Consider the following 15873-nt stretch of genomic DNA (forward strand, 5'->3'; position numbering starts at 1 on the left):
TTCCAAGTATTTATTACTATAAGAGAGCCCCCAAATTTAGTGGCTTAAAACAACGTTTATTTTACTCAGTGAACTGTATTTTGTGTAGTGCTTGGTAGGAATGAACTATGGCTGCTTTCTTGGGACAGGTCAAATAGTGATTAAAGGACCAGCTTTCAAGGTACTCACTCACTCTCTGTCTAGTTGGTGCTGGCTGTTGATTTGAAAGGGCCTTGGGCTTTCTATGAGCTTCTCTGGTGGCTCAGCTGATAAGGAATCCATCTGCAGTGTGGGAGACCTGGGTTTGATCTCTGGGCTGGGAAGATCCCCTAGAGAAGGGAACAGCTACCCACTCTAATTATTATTATTATTTTTTTACTTTATTTTACTTTACAATACTGTATTGGTTTTGCCATATATCAACATGAATCTGCCATGGGTGTACACGTGTTCCCAATCCTGAAACCCCCTCCCACCTCCCTCCCCATACCATCTATTTTTGCCTGGAGAATTCCATGACTGTATAGTCCATGGAGTCACAAAGAGTTTGACATGACTAAGCGACTTTACTTTTAACCCTGGGTCTTCTATATAGGAACCTCTTCACAGGCTGCTTAAACTTCCTCATAACATGGTAGGTGGGTCCTAAGATCTAAGGTCCCAAGTAAACAGGGTGGAAGTACATAGCATTTTTCTAATATAGCCTTGGATTTCACTATACCTGCGCCATAGTCCATTGGTTGAGGCAGTCACAAAGTGCTGCTCGGTTTTAAGAAGAGACATAGACATTAACTCTTGATGGGAAAGCTGCAGGCTTCCAGAAGAGTTTGAGATATATTAGTTCTTTGAAAACTATAACTTTCCATGGGTTAGAAGAAATTTGAAAAACTAAGAAGATAGGAAATATTAATAGGAAATGTAGAAAAAAAAATTGTGCCAAAGCAAGGATTTGTGAAGGGCTTAGCACATTCAAGGAGCATCAGATTTTCAGTGAGTTGAGTGTTTATAACACTTAACAGGTGCTATAGACAGTGCTTAAAGATGCAGCTCCAAATTCACCTGTTCTTTATAAGATTCCTGGAGTTCTAAAGATAAATTTAGTTGTTACTTCCATTGTTTTTTATTCCTCTGATACTGGGATTATATCTTTCTTGCAGTATTTATCAAATAGTATTTTATTTTTACTTTTAGATGACTGTCTTCCTCATACAACTATTAGAGCAGACTTACAGAAGCATTTAAATAGGAGTATAATTTTAGGTTCTCTTTTTTAAAATAAGGTATTACATCCTTTTATGTCTTAGTTATATCCTTCAAGTTAAAAGCATAAACACAAATATGAATATAAGCATATTTAATAACATGAACTTGGTAACATACTATACTATATACTGTTATAAGTACATTTTATTTTTTTTCAAGTTACTACAGATTGAATGTATGACTGACTTAGAATTTTTCCATGATCAAATGGAAATATTTCTTGCTAGACGCACAAACCACAAACTTGAAATGTCCAATTTTGCAAGTAAAACACTGGTGGCTGTTTGTCATCAGCTCAGTCTAAGAGTTTGTAGTTCCCAGAAAAACCTTTGTTTCTTAAATATCTCTATATTTTGGCAGGATCATTAATGTAGCCTTTAGCAACTTGATTGATTCTAATTTTGAAATCTGTGCCTTTTTTGACTTAAAATTTCCTTTTCTGCTACTTCTTTTTTCATACCATAGAGTTTGAAACTAAAATTTGAATATTCAAGTATTTCTAGCTTAACCACATTTGTGGTCAATTGCCTTGTAACAAATACAACAAACCTAGCTGCTTTGTGAGCTCACAGGTTTGTAGGTCAGAAATCTGGGCCCAGTATATCCCAGATATCCCAGATCTCACAAGGCTGAAGTAAAGGTGTTGGCTAGTGCTGTAGTCTCATTAGGAGGTCAGGGTTTTCTTCCAAGGTAACATAGTTGTGACAGAATTCAGTTCCTTGTGGTTATGGGACTGTGGTCCCCCTACCCTATTGGCTGTCAGCCAGGAGCCATTCTCAAATCCTAGAGGCTGACTACATTCCTTGCACATGACTCCTTCTGTCCTAACACAGAATGAAAAATCTCCCTTGTAGCATATCTTGAATACTTCAAATCTCTTTCTTCAAAAAGAGGCCTGTCCCTTTTAAGGGCTCACTTGTTTAAGGTGGTCCATCCCAGATAGTTGTTTTTTTTTTTTTTAAAATAAAAGCAACTATGCCATAAAACACAGCCTAATCATGAGAGTGAAATCTGTCATGGTCTTGGTTCTGTTCCAAGGGGCAGAAATCTTATGGGATAACCATTAAAAATTGGACAATTTTGAGAGTAAATGGGGGCACTCTTACTTTATTAATACTTAACTGAGACAATAAGTGGAAACTGAGGCTATCTTGGGAAAACAGGATCATGTTTACATTTAATTCTTTCCTTTGCTTTTGCTTTTCATTAACTCTTAAATCCACATGCTCACTTTTCAACTCCTTTCTATTTGTTTTATTTTCAAATTTATTTATTATTTGAAACATGCAAAAAAATTAATACATGCAACATGTAAGTTATGAAGCACAAAAACCTTAAAACCATGAACCCAACATATAGCTTAAGATTCTTAACATATCACTACCATTGCATTTGCTTTCAGCCTCCTCCCTTATCCCATTGCCGGGTGCCTCCTCTTTGCTCCACCGTTATTTCCAGCTTCTGCCAGAGTTTGTGGTTTTCACATTAGAGTTGAACTTTGAGTGTCTAAGAGGCCACTGTGTATAGAGTTACCAGATGGAAAAGTCACCAAGGTATTGAATATTTTTCCCCATGTTTACTGTAGTAGCCTAAAGTTATCATGCTGCTGACCCCTAAAGCCTCCAAAGTATTCATAGAAAAGTCAGCTGTCATTTGGAGTCATCGCAGTAGTATCCCTTTGTAACTTGTTCCTGGACATTTGCCACTTGGAGGTACACTCCACTGACCAGCCACTTTCATCACAAGGCTTTGCTGGCACTGATCAGGGTCCTGATTTTTTTTTTTTTTTTTCTTCACAGCTGCTGCTGCTGTGAAATTGTGTCCACTAAATTCCTGAGAGTCCTTCCTTGATTATTTTGATTTATAAGCACATGGGTACTTCCCACAGTGAAAACTCATATGTACCATATTGTGTACAAAATCATCCAGGTATCTGGTCTGGTGATATCAGCAACATACTTTAACAAAAAGAATCTTATATTTCTTTGATTTGTAGTCAATGTGTTAGCAAGTCTATTTTAACTCTGATTTTCACTGGCTATTGTCTACCTCCAAAAAGCAACTGAAATCATAAAGCACTTTGCATTGATAATATTGTATTTTTCTACTGTGAAAGATGGCCTGTATTCCTTATACTTCCAAAGAGTCATTTGTGAAAATTCAAAATTCAGTTTATCAAGACCTGTCTAGTTCCTAGAATGTTTGACTCACTTTTTTCACAGCTAGTACCAGTTAATTGCAGCCTGTAAGCTCAGCTCACCTTATGTCAGAGGGGAAGTTCTAGCTTAAAAAGAGAAGTCAAAATAGTTTTAGCTCATTTCTGTTAGACTGTGCATAAATCTCTATTGCTTGTCCAACTTTGACACTTGCACAGTTCTCATCATTGTGATTCTGCCTTGTCCTTGCTAACAAAATATTTTCTGATATTCGTATATTTTCCTAGATGTATATTCCATGGGAGTAGGGCCTTGTCTATCTCATACCATACCTTTATCTTATTCTGCCTACATAGCCCAAGGACCTACTACTTGTTGATATAATATCCATAAGCTACTACCTATCTTTTGGCATTCAGGGCATTCTTTGGTCTTGGCCTCTGTATGCCAATTGCCTATGAATACTGTATTTTTTTCTCTACTATTCAGGATGTTTAGCTTAATTTCTGTCTTCTACTGCCTGCTCACTGGCACTGCACATCTGTGGTAGACCTCTGGGTTTCTGTAGAAACAAGATTATGTCTGTTTGTGACTTTAGAAAGGACAGAGAATGGGAGCCATGTCAAATTATGTGCAATAAAATATTAAACTTTATTGATAAGTCAACAAACATTTGTTATTTTCTAGCTCCAAAGCAGATGATATTTGTCAGCAAATAGAGTACATCAACCCCTTGCCATAAATTGTCTTCCTCCTTTCTAATAAAAATTTCAGTCTCACTTGTATTTTCATTTAGATGGCTTTCATAGCAGTTTCTTTAATCACATTGCAATTTCTCTGTCTTCATTGTTTATTCCTAAAGGAAATAAAATTCTTTGTCTGGGATCTAATACATTTACCGTGACATTCACAGTATGACTCAGACACTTTCTCCCAACTTTCTAATTTAACTTGTTTTTCAATTTGAAGTTCTCATCTAATATCTATCAAATATTTGAATTATAACAAATTACCAGTACTTGGCCAAATGTGAAGATTTTGTGTAGATATCAGCTGCTATTAATCTTTTATTTTCTTTGAATTCATATGATACTAATAGCTTCCATCACAGCCCTTGCTCAACAGCTGCTCTCATTCCCTTTGAAGTGCAGCTCCCTGAAATGCTCTGCCCGGTCTGCCTGCCCTTCCTCGAGTCCCATAGACTTGACTTTCACTCTCCTTTCTTTTGTTCCCTCCTGTCACCTTGCAGATGACGAAGTGGACCTGCAACCACGACTTCTTTCCTTGTTCACCTTCCTTGGCCTCCCTTCTTTCAGGCCTCTTCTGTAGCTGGGCTCCCCGTATTTATCTCTCTTCTGTACTTCCTCCCCTCCGTGGTCCTGATTATGGATGATAGTTGAGACTCTCCAGACCCTTGGCAGCCGCGAGGGGAAACACAGTGGAGGCTGTGTTTTCCTAACTCCCACAGGCCGGTTCCTCCAGACGTTCTCCCTGCTCTCGCTGTCCCCCGGCTCTGTCCGCCTCGGGCCTCCATGATACACTTCAGCCTCCTCTGCTCCTGAGTGCCTGCGGGAGTCGCCGCAGCAGGCTGTGACCGCTCAGTGTCATCGGTCTCTCGGATGTGAAGCGCTCCTGCCTCGCTCCACTGGTGAACGCCATTTGATTCCACGGGCGTCTGATATACAGATAATAATTCTTCAAAACCCTCTGTTTACAAAGATGAGAAAACTAGGGCATAGATAGATTAAGACTCTGAAGCAGTCACATGGCATTTACATGTTAGATTTAAACTTGCTGCTAGATCTCTTGACTGCTAAGCAAAAAAAAAAAAAAAAAATTGCGGAGCAAATCAGGGTGTTAGGAATAGTTGCCTCTATCCATACGTTCTAATTTATTCTCAGCCCCAAAACACTAATTTGTAAACATGCCAATCTGCTATTATTATGTTGGGCTTAAATCTTCTTCAGAAAAGTCATTGAAATTTTAAACAGAAAGATAATCAGTTTTCTTTGAGCATCAGACCCAGAAGTTCAAATATAAAGGTCTTGGAATTTATCTTTACACATTTTCCTGCTTGGATGTGGACTTTGAGGGAACTTGGAGTTAAATTTCATAATCCTTTTTAAGGTTGTACTGCTTAAAAAGGGAGGATCCCTGGTGACCCAGTGGTAAAGAATCTGCCTGCAGTGTGGAGACCTGGGTTGGATTCCTGAGTCAGGAAGATCCCTGGAGAAGGAAATGGCACCTCACTCCAGTATTCTTGCCTGGAGAATCCCATGGACGGAGGAGCCTGGTGGGCTACAGTCCATGGGATCATAAAAGAGTCAGACAAGACTTAGTGACAAAATGATAACAATAATTACATATTTGTTGTTTCTTTTCATATAAGAAAAGTGAATCTATATCCTTAATTGCAAATATCATTTCAGTCACTGTAAACTAATTAATATTATAAAATAACTATTTATAAGCATATCTCTAAGCAGCATTTACAACTTTTCTTTTAACCTGATTCACAGTTCTCATAAAAAGACAGCTGTATAACTTATCTGAAACATAGGGTATCAGAAAATACCCCTGCTGATTTTGAAGTGAAAATCGTAATTTCCAGGAATAGTTTTTATTCAGAACTAACCTTTCAGGCTGTATCTAGTCAAAACCAAAACAGCAATCTGAATAACTAAAATTTGAATCAAACTAAAAATAGATGTATTCCCTAAATGGCTCAAATCCAATATGTTTCTTAACTCTTTCTGAATGATATTGTTCATAATAGGTCAAAATACATGGAAAATAAGGTTTAAATGAAGGTATATTCATTTTAAATGTTTTATACAATGCCATAATTAAGGCAACTAACAATGACATATGAGCTACACTCCAAATAAATGACATTTACAGAGAATCTCCTATGTTCCTGCTATTTTTCTAATCCTGTGTACAGAGGAGAGCATAGTAGTCCCTGAGAGCAGTAATTCCAACCCATGAGGCATTTAAGTCTTAGTTTGAAAAATAATATAAAAATAATAGGGAAAGGATGTGTCATATATATATATATATACACACACACATATATAATATATAAACTATTTTTGTCCCACCTCTCAGAATATTTTAATATGTTCTTCAGTTGACTTTAAAATTTTTAAAAATAATGCATTCATATTGTGACATAGTTATGATTCATATATTTACATATTATTTGTGAATGTTCCCCTTGTTTTATAGAGGGACAGGTTTCACACCGTTTAGAAGGGCTTGACTTTTTAAAATAAAGTTCTATTTAGTAACTGTGACGTGGTACTTGAATTTAGAAAACCCTTATAAAATAGAGCCATGTGACTGGAAAGATTAATGAATCTTCAAAGAATGACATCACTTGAATGAGCAAGTACTGTGACATTTTAAATGAATCTATAATGTAAAATTTACTCCTTAAAACTGTAAAATATGTCATATTTACTTTACCAAATGTACAGATCCCTCAAGATTAAGGTCTTCTAGTCTAGTACATTTATTTTATAGGTATGGATACTCCTGTGTTTTTTCTTCTTAGTCTATTTTTGTGTGAGAAATTGTCTATAATCTTTTAGAGTGAAAAATGTTTTCTCTGAAATTTCTCTTACAGCATCACACCATCTAATGTGAAGTTGAATTTACCCTAGAATTGATCTAACTGTTTGCTAATGTTCAAAGGTTCACTGAGAAATATATTTTGTACTTTAATAGCCTTTAGGATAAGTAGATACTATGCAGGCTGAATTGGTAAGGAATAAGGAGAAAGGAATAATAAAAGAGATGGTAAATCAGGGTAGGATGATAAATAGAGAGGAATGATTCAGTAGAGAATTGTACTATTTTGTATGTGTAGTCTGCAGAATTGAGTGAATTTTCTGTAAAATATTTTTCTCTAGCTGCTCAGTGATTCAAATTTAAGATTACTTTGTTCATATCTGTTTAAATTTGTTGCTGTATTTTTCTATCAAGTGTATGTCTAAAGATAATGTTAAATGAAATAGTCATTTATTTTTGTATATATGTCGATGTGATATTAAAAAACACAGAGCAACAATTTTGTGCCAGGAACCTACCAATAACTATTAGCTAATCAAACTAATGTAATTATAAACTATTAGTGTTCAATTTTCTGAGATTTGAGATTAAAAGGATCCCAAATGGAGTACCTAAAAGTCATAGCTTATCAGTTTGATGAGTAGCATTCCATGGATTGATATTTAGTTTATCAACTGTATTTTAAGTGAAATGATAATTCAAGGTTAGAGAAAATAAAGTCTTATATTTCTTTCCCTGTCCCCGGTACTCACTGCTACCCATTGAAAATTGAATATTCGTTCAGAGTCTCTTATATTGTGAGCATTCTGGATACTGGTTTAACACTATACCAAAATTTTAAATGATTACTTACCATGCACTGAAACTGATCCTCATGGACATTAATTTTGTAAATTGAATTTTCCCTAGCTTAAATAGCCCAAATTGCTCAACTGATCTTTCATCCTTTGGTTCTTTGCTAGACTTTATGATTTAAGTCAAATGAAATCTCCTGGGAGACTCCTAATTCCTTGTGTAAAAGAACTCTATTCATATTTTTGTTATAAAACTTACTATGTTTTACTGAATATGCTTGCTTATGTATCAAAATCTCTCTCATGTAAGATTATAATTTCTAGAAGTGGTTATGAGGTGAAGGAGTGAGAGAGAAGCAAAGACAATGTCATTAGTATCTTATGTGTCTTGTTTTCTCCAGGACCTAAGAGAGTAGGTTTCTATGAATATGTTATAAACAATTATGGGTGGAGATATGTCATGATTATCAACTGATCTTACTCCATTTTAAGCCCTGTGTTTTAGTTTACAGGTATCCACATATCTGTATTGTGATAACTAGTATTTTATTTAATGCAGAAATATTCTTACTTTCATTCTTATCTGTAAAATTTATTCTAATTTTCATGATGAGTTTATCGTGGTTAACTTCATATGTTAGTTATAAACCACAGTGAAGACAATTCAATTTAAAAATCACTTTTATAATTCAAAGTACTTTTCTAATGTCGTCAAAGTGTTTAATAAACAGGAGACTTTGCTAAAAGAGTGTAGATTTCCCAAAACCTCTTCCTCCCTTTCCCCCCTTAAGAAAATTATTGTTCTTCAGAGATTTTGGAATGTTGAAGACCACTCTATACACTGTAAAGACTCTAATAACTTTGTCATAGTTTTAGAGTTTAAGTTCTTAAACTCGAGCAATATTTGCATACCTTTTTTTACACCCTCCAGCCTACGAGGTTTCTAAAAATGGCTTGGAAACTTGATAAGAATAAGAAAGTTGACAATCTTTTTTTTTTTTTTTTTTTTTTTTTAAGTTTCCTTCATCATGGGAATGTGAAGGTAGAGGATAGCACGTTGAACTTTTTCAGGGAGAAGCATGAACTAAACAGACCCTATGCTTTAGCTAAGGTTCCACTTTGAGAGAGTGTATTTAAACACAGATCCCATAATGTCTGGAAATGAACATTATTGCAATCTGACACTGGATGAAGTAAATGTTTTCTCTAAGGTTTAAAGAAAGCCTCCTTTATTACAGGGGACCAGGCGCCTGCTGATGAAGAAAACTAAATCCTCCTGGCTGGCAGTGATAGGCATTCTCCTGTTTTCCCACTGTATTTGTCAGTAGGATCCTATAGTTCCCTAGATGAGACTGTAACCTTGCCTGGAATTTTCCCCTCCTAACACTCACTTGGTCATAGGTAAATTGATTACTGTAGCTCAGTTGCCTTGTGAATAAAGAGCTCAGTCTGTTTTGATTCTCAGTCTTCAATCTTCATCTGTCATGCATCATATATTGTTTTTTTCCGCATCATTACCCATAGCGGCAGACTAGACAAGACTGTATCATTGACTGCAGACCTCACTGCAGCCCCTCTGGAATTGAAAACACATTGCTGATTATTATGTTTAAAGTTCCTAACCTGTATGCAATCTGTTTAGGATAACAAGATTTTGAAGTTAGCTTTCTGATTCGGTGAACCATGACAGAATTTAATTCTCTCAGGCTACTTGGAGAGAAAACCAGATCTTGACCATGTAAAGCTAAGGAAAGTCAGGAGAAAAAGGAATATAAAGTAAAAGAGATGAAGGTACACTCTTATCTTAGGAATTAATTCACAGAATTGCCCCCCAAAAGATACAGTTTAAAAATTAAACTTAGTTATTATCCTATCTCATTTCAAAAAGGATTTGAATCGGAGAGCAAAAGTTGTCTTCCTTTTTTTTTCTGCTTTGAAAATAAAAGGGGGAAATATCAAGTAAATAAATAATTTTTTGAATTGTCACACTGGAACTTATGTATTCAAATGTATTTTCACCTTTAAAGTAGTGGCTTTAGGGTGCTCTCAGCTAGTTAATCATTCCACATTTGATCCTTTGGATTCTACTGCATGTTTTTAAGATCCCCTGGAGAAGGGAATGGCTACACACTCCAGTATACTTGCCCGGAGAATTCCATGGATAGAGGAGCCTGGTGGGTGACAGTTCATAGGGGTGGAAAGACTCCAAGAATTGGTCACGACTGAGCTACTAACACTTAGGGCTTCTCAGGTGGTGCTAGTGGTAAAGAATCTGCCATCCAATACAGGAGACATAAGAGATGCAGGTTCAGTCCCTGGTTCAGGAAGATCTCCTGGAGAAGGGAATGGCAACCCACTCCAGTATTCTTGCCTGGAGAATCCCACTGTGGAGGAGCCTGGTGGGCTATAGTCCATGGGGTTGCAAAGACTTGGACAGGAGTGAAGTGACTTAGCATGCACAAAGTGCAATTATTAGTCTTTTGGGGATTGTTTATAGTTTTTGAAATGGTTTAATGTTCATTGGATACATATTTCATAAACAGGAAACATATATAAGCTGAATAATATACATTTTTATTCCAAAATGTCACATAGAAATAATGAAACTGATTTCATGTGTGTATGTGGCTGGTAAAAATTGATTCTATTGATAATCCAAGAAAAAAATTTTCCATAATTAACTTGTGTATATACTTTCTTTTATTTTATATTTTACTTTCAAACACTGATTTAAAGTTCCTTGCCATATATTTCAAATCTATTAAAAGATAACCCACTAACCATTTCATGACCCCATGACCTTTTCTGTCTTCTCCTTTTGTAACCATGCACTCTCTTAGGGAATTTATAGCACTTTCCATATTTTCTTCTAATTCCATGACTTTGTATAGAAGATAATGGCACATTACTTTACCTTAAATTTGTCATATTCAAAGGGAATTATTTCTACTTCCATTGTTGTAATTTTCAAACTATTGTGTTGTTCCTGTTAACTTATCAGTGATATCATTCTTCATTTCTTAGTCTTGCAGTTTTTCTTCTCTGCAATTGCAGATGGAAATTCTTCATAGTTTCTCTTTGCTGTTCCCATTATCAAATTCTTCTTGCTTCATATTCAGCATACCCACATGACTATTCCATTACATTTCTCTTAACTTTATTCTTTTAATTTATGTAAATTCATGTACTTTAATAATTCATTTACCTAGTAGGTATATGTTTAGCTAGATTTTATGTTGATTGTGGTTAGAAACTGAATCTCAAACTACTTTCGGTAGCTTTATCATATCATTAATAAAGTGTCAAACAGTGGCATCATGGGAAATGAATGTGACTCAATATATAAAACAGGTCTTAGAGATGATGACATTTACTTACATATCAAGAAGGTCAGTCACAACATGTCACACACTAGCCCACATTTTGTTTGTCTTGTCAGTGAACCATCTGACAAACACCTTGGTTTCAGCCTTACCTTGGAGAGATCCTGTTTTGGCTCTGTCAGCCTTCCCAGCAATCTGCCATGCTCACCCGCCTCGATACTCTGAAGGGTGTAAGCAGAAGGAAAACTGCTGGTAGTATTCAGTCCTAAACTGACCTCAGAATATTCCAGAACCATATCACTGTGCATTTCAATATTCCTCTGTGAAATATACAAGAAATTTTTTGAGTGTAACCTCACAGATCATTTGAAACAGATTTTAGGTGAAGTCAGACATGACTTTAAGATGATTGGTAGCAAAATATGTCCTTTCACGGTGATTATCCATTCTTGTGGTTTCTCTGTATACTCAATTAAAAATGTTCAAATGTGGAAATTAATGACTTTCTTATGCATAAAATATAGGTCAACACAGGATAAACTATTAGTTTTAAGATGAAATGATATTTATAAGAAAAAATAACATTGTTATCTTAATGGCAGACAGTTTAATGAACAAAACTTATTACCTAAGTCTACAACCATATTTTTGTATCAGTAACTCTCATTTCCAACAATAAATGCTGGCTGTACCACTCAAAATCAACCCGAGTGATTGTTTTCATAAGACAGTAAATTCTGTAAGGATGCCATCATATCACAATGCCTTCCTCTTCACATTACTTTGGTTTCATATTACTCATGTCAGTGCAGGAAGGGTTAGAGATTCATTTAGAGTTTATAATAGAAAAATAGGTAGAATCTTATTTTCTGGGCTATTCTCATCTTACATATCCTATGATGCAATCTTTGTAATTGAGTTATGATATTATACAATGTTTTGTCTTGAATGTAATTAATTTCAATGTAAAAGTAATACAATTCAAATAATTCTTATTATTTTCCTTAATCCTCCCCCAATATACATACATGCATTACTTCCAAAATACGTGAATTTTGAAATTTCCAAAATTCAAACTGGAATTTGTAGAAAAACTGGACATGGGAGAAATTAATTAATTCTCTCCAGTAAGATGTGGGACATGAAAACCAGAAATTTGGTTTTTTACTTTGTATTATTTCTATACTATGGTAGCCCCTATGAGATACTTCATCACCAAATGATGCTTAACTGAATCTTCCCAAAGAGGGTATTAGATTTTGGAGAAATTATGATTTTCTGCCAAAAGTCCTTAATCCTAAATTACTGCCCAAGTCATCAATTCTAAAAAACATGTAACAATGGTTAAGTTAGCTTTAGGAGGTAAAAGTTGAAAAACAAACTAAACAAAGAACTGACTAATTCCGACAGTACTTTTTCCTAAACTGTATCAAGGAACATTAGTTCAGCAAGTTATTAATAAGTGTTAAATGAAGGAAAAATGCACAACCAAATATTGTATACTTTTTGTTTTGTACAACTCTTGTTTAGTCGCTGAGTTATGTCCAGCTCTTTTGTGACCCCCTGGCCTATAGCCTGCCAGGCTCCTCTGGCCATAGAATTATCCAGGCAAGAATACTGGAGTAAGGAGCCATTCCCCTCTTCAGGGGATCTTCTCAAGCCAGGGATCAGATCTGGGTCTCCTGCATTGGTGATTCTTTACTGCTGAGCCACTGGGGAAGCCCTTTTACACAACTACATAGATTTTATAAGATGTAATCTACAACAACAACTGTTTTGTGTACAGGGAAGCTTCAAAAGCAAAACTGCTACAGAAAAGGTAACTATCACTTTGAAGATATTGCCTAATGTTAGATGGGTTAAACATAATGAGTTTAGGAAACTCTGCATAATATATTTGTTGTTCAGTCTTTAAGTCCTGTCTGACACTACAACTCTATGGACTGCAGGATGCCAAGCTTCCCTGTCCTTTATTATCTCCCAGAATTTGCTCAAACTTATGTACATTGAGTTGGTGATGCCATCCAAACATCTAATCCTCTGCCACCCTCTTCTCCTTTTACCTTCAATCTTTTTCAGCATCAGGATCTTTCCCAGTGAGTTGGTTCTTCACATCAGGTGGGCAAAGTATTGGAGCTTCAGCTTCAGCATCATTCCTTCGAATAAATATTTAAGATTGATTTCCTTAGGATTGACTGGATTAACCTCCTTCCAGACCAAGAGACTCTCAAGAATCTTCTCCATCACAAAAATTTGAAGGCATCAGTTCATCAGCACTCTGCCTCCTTTATGGTCCAACTCTCATATCCAAAAATAGCTACTGGAAAAACCATAGCTTTGACTACACAGACCTGTTGGCTAAATGATGTCTGTGCTTTTTAATATGCTGCCTAGGTTTGTCATAGCTTTTCTTCCAAGGAGCAAGCATCTTTTAATTTCATGGCTGCAGTCACTGTCTGCAGTGATTTTGGAGCCCAAGAAAATAAAATCTGTCACTGTTTCCACTTTTTCCATATCTATTCTGCATGAAGTGATGGGACCAGATGCCATGATCTTCATTTTTTGAATGCTGAGTTTTAAGCCAGCCTTTTCACTCTCCTCTTTCACCCTCATCAAGGACTCTTTAGTTCCTCTTCGCTTTCTGCCATTTAAGTGGTATCATATGCATATCTAAGGTTATTATTATTTCTCACCAAAATCTTGATTCCAGTTTGTGCTTCATCTGACCTGGCATTCTGCATGATGTACTCTCCATATAAGTTAAATAAACAGGGTGATGATATACAGCCTTGTTGTACTCCTTTCCCAATTTTGAATCTATCCATTGTTCATGTCCAGTTCTAATTGTGGCTTCTTGACTGCCTCAGGAGGCAGGTAAGGTGGTCTGATATTCCCATCTCTTTCAGAATTATCCACAGTTTTTCTGTGATCAACACATTCAAAGGCTCTAGCGTAGTCAGTGAAACAGAAACGTTTTTAAAATTCCCTTGCTTTTTCTATGTTCCCACATATGTTGGCAATATGATCTCTGGTTCCTCTGCCTTTTCTAAGCCCAATTTGTACATCTGGAAGTTCTTGGTTCACCCACTACTGAAGCTTATCTTGAAGGATTTTGAGAATAATCTTACTAGCATGCAAAATAAGCACAATTGTATGATAGTTTTTATATTCTTTGGCACTACCCTTCTTTGGGATTGGAATGAAAACTGACCTTTTCCAGTCCTGTGGGCACTGCTGAGTTTTCCAAATTTGCTGGCATATTGAGTGCAGCACTTTATCAGCATCATCTTTAGGATTTTAAATAGCTCAGCTGGAATTCTATAACCTCTACTAGCCTTGTTTATAGTAATGATTTCTAAAGTCCACTTGACTTCAGCCTCTGGGATGTCACATTCTATGTGAGTGACCACATCATCATGGTTATCTGGGTGATTAAGACCTTTTTAATATATTTTTTCTGTGTATTTTTGCCTCTCTTTTTATCTTTTCTGCTTCTGTTAGGGCCTTACTGTTTCTGTTCTTTATCATTCTCATTCTTGCATGGAATGTTCCCTTGATATCTCCAATTGTATGGAAGAAATGTCTAGTCTTTCCCATCCTATTGTTTTGCTCTACTTCTTTGCATTGTGCATTTAAGAATGACTTATCTCACCTTGCTATTCTCTGGAACTCTACATTCTGTTTGGTATATCTTTCCCTTTATCCCTTGCTCTCTACTCTTCTTTCCTCTGCTGTGTGTCAAGCCTCCTCAGACAACCAGTTTCTTTCATTTCTTTTCCTTTGTGATGGATTTGGTCACTGCCTCCAGTACAATATATGAACCTCTGTCTATAATTCTTCAGGCACTCTGTCTACCAGATCTCATCCCTTGCATCTATTCATCACCTCCACTGTGTAATCATAAGGGATTTGATTTAGGTCATACCTGAATGGTCTAGTGGTTTTTCCCTACTTCCTTCAATTTAAGTATGAGTTTTGCAATAAGTTGTTCATGATCTGAGCCACAGTCAGCTCCAAGCCTTGTTTTTGCAGACTGTATAGACCTTCTCCATCTTTGACTGCAAAGAATATAATCAATCTGGTTTCAGTATTTACCATCTGCTGATGTCCATGTGAAGAGTTGTCTCTTGTGTTGTTGGAAAAGGGTGTTTGCTATGACCAGTGTGTTCTCTTGACAAAATGCTATTAGCCTCTATCCCACTTCATTTTGTACTCCAAGGCCAAATTTGCCTGTTAATCCAGGTATCTCTTGACTTCTACTTTTACATTCCAATCCCTTGTGATTAAAAGGATATCTTTTTTGGTGTTAGTCTTAGAAGGTCTTATAGGTCTTCATAGAACTGTTCAGCTTCAGCTTCTTTGGCATTAGTGGTTGGGGCATATACTTGGATTACTCTGATGATGGATTGTTTGCTTTGGAAATGAACCAAGATCATTCTGTCATTTTTTAAGGTTGCACCCAAAACTGCATTTTAGACTCTCTTGTTGATGATGAGGACTCCTCCATTTCTTCTAAGGGATTCTTGCCCACAGTTATAGATACAATGCTCATTTGAATTTGAATTCAGTTCAGTTCAGTTTAGTTGCTCAGTCCTGTCTGACTCTTTGTGACCCCATGGAATGCAGCATACCAGGCTTCCCTGTCCATCACCAACTCCCGGAGTTTACTCAAACTCATGTCCATTGAGTTAGTGATGTCATCCAACCATCTCATCCTCTGTCATCCCCTTCTGCCTTCAATCTTTCCCAGCATCAGGGTCTTTTCAAATGAGTCAGTTCTTCGCA

This window comes from Oryx dammah, unplaced genomic scaffold, assembly GCF_014754425.2.
Source record: "Oryx dammah isolate SB20612 unplaced genomic scaffold, SCBI_Odam_1.1 HiC_scaffold_12, whole genome shotgun sequence".
NCBI classification, from domain to species: Eukaryota; Metazoa; Chordata; class Mammalia; order Artiodactyla; family Bovidae; genus Oryx; species Oryx dammah.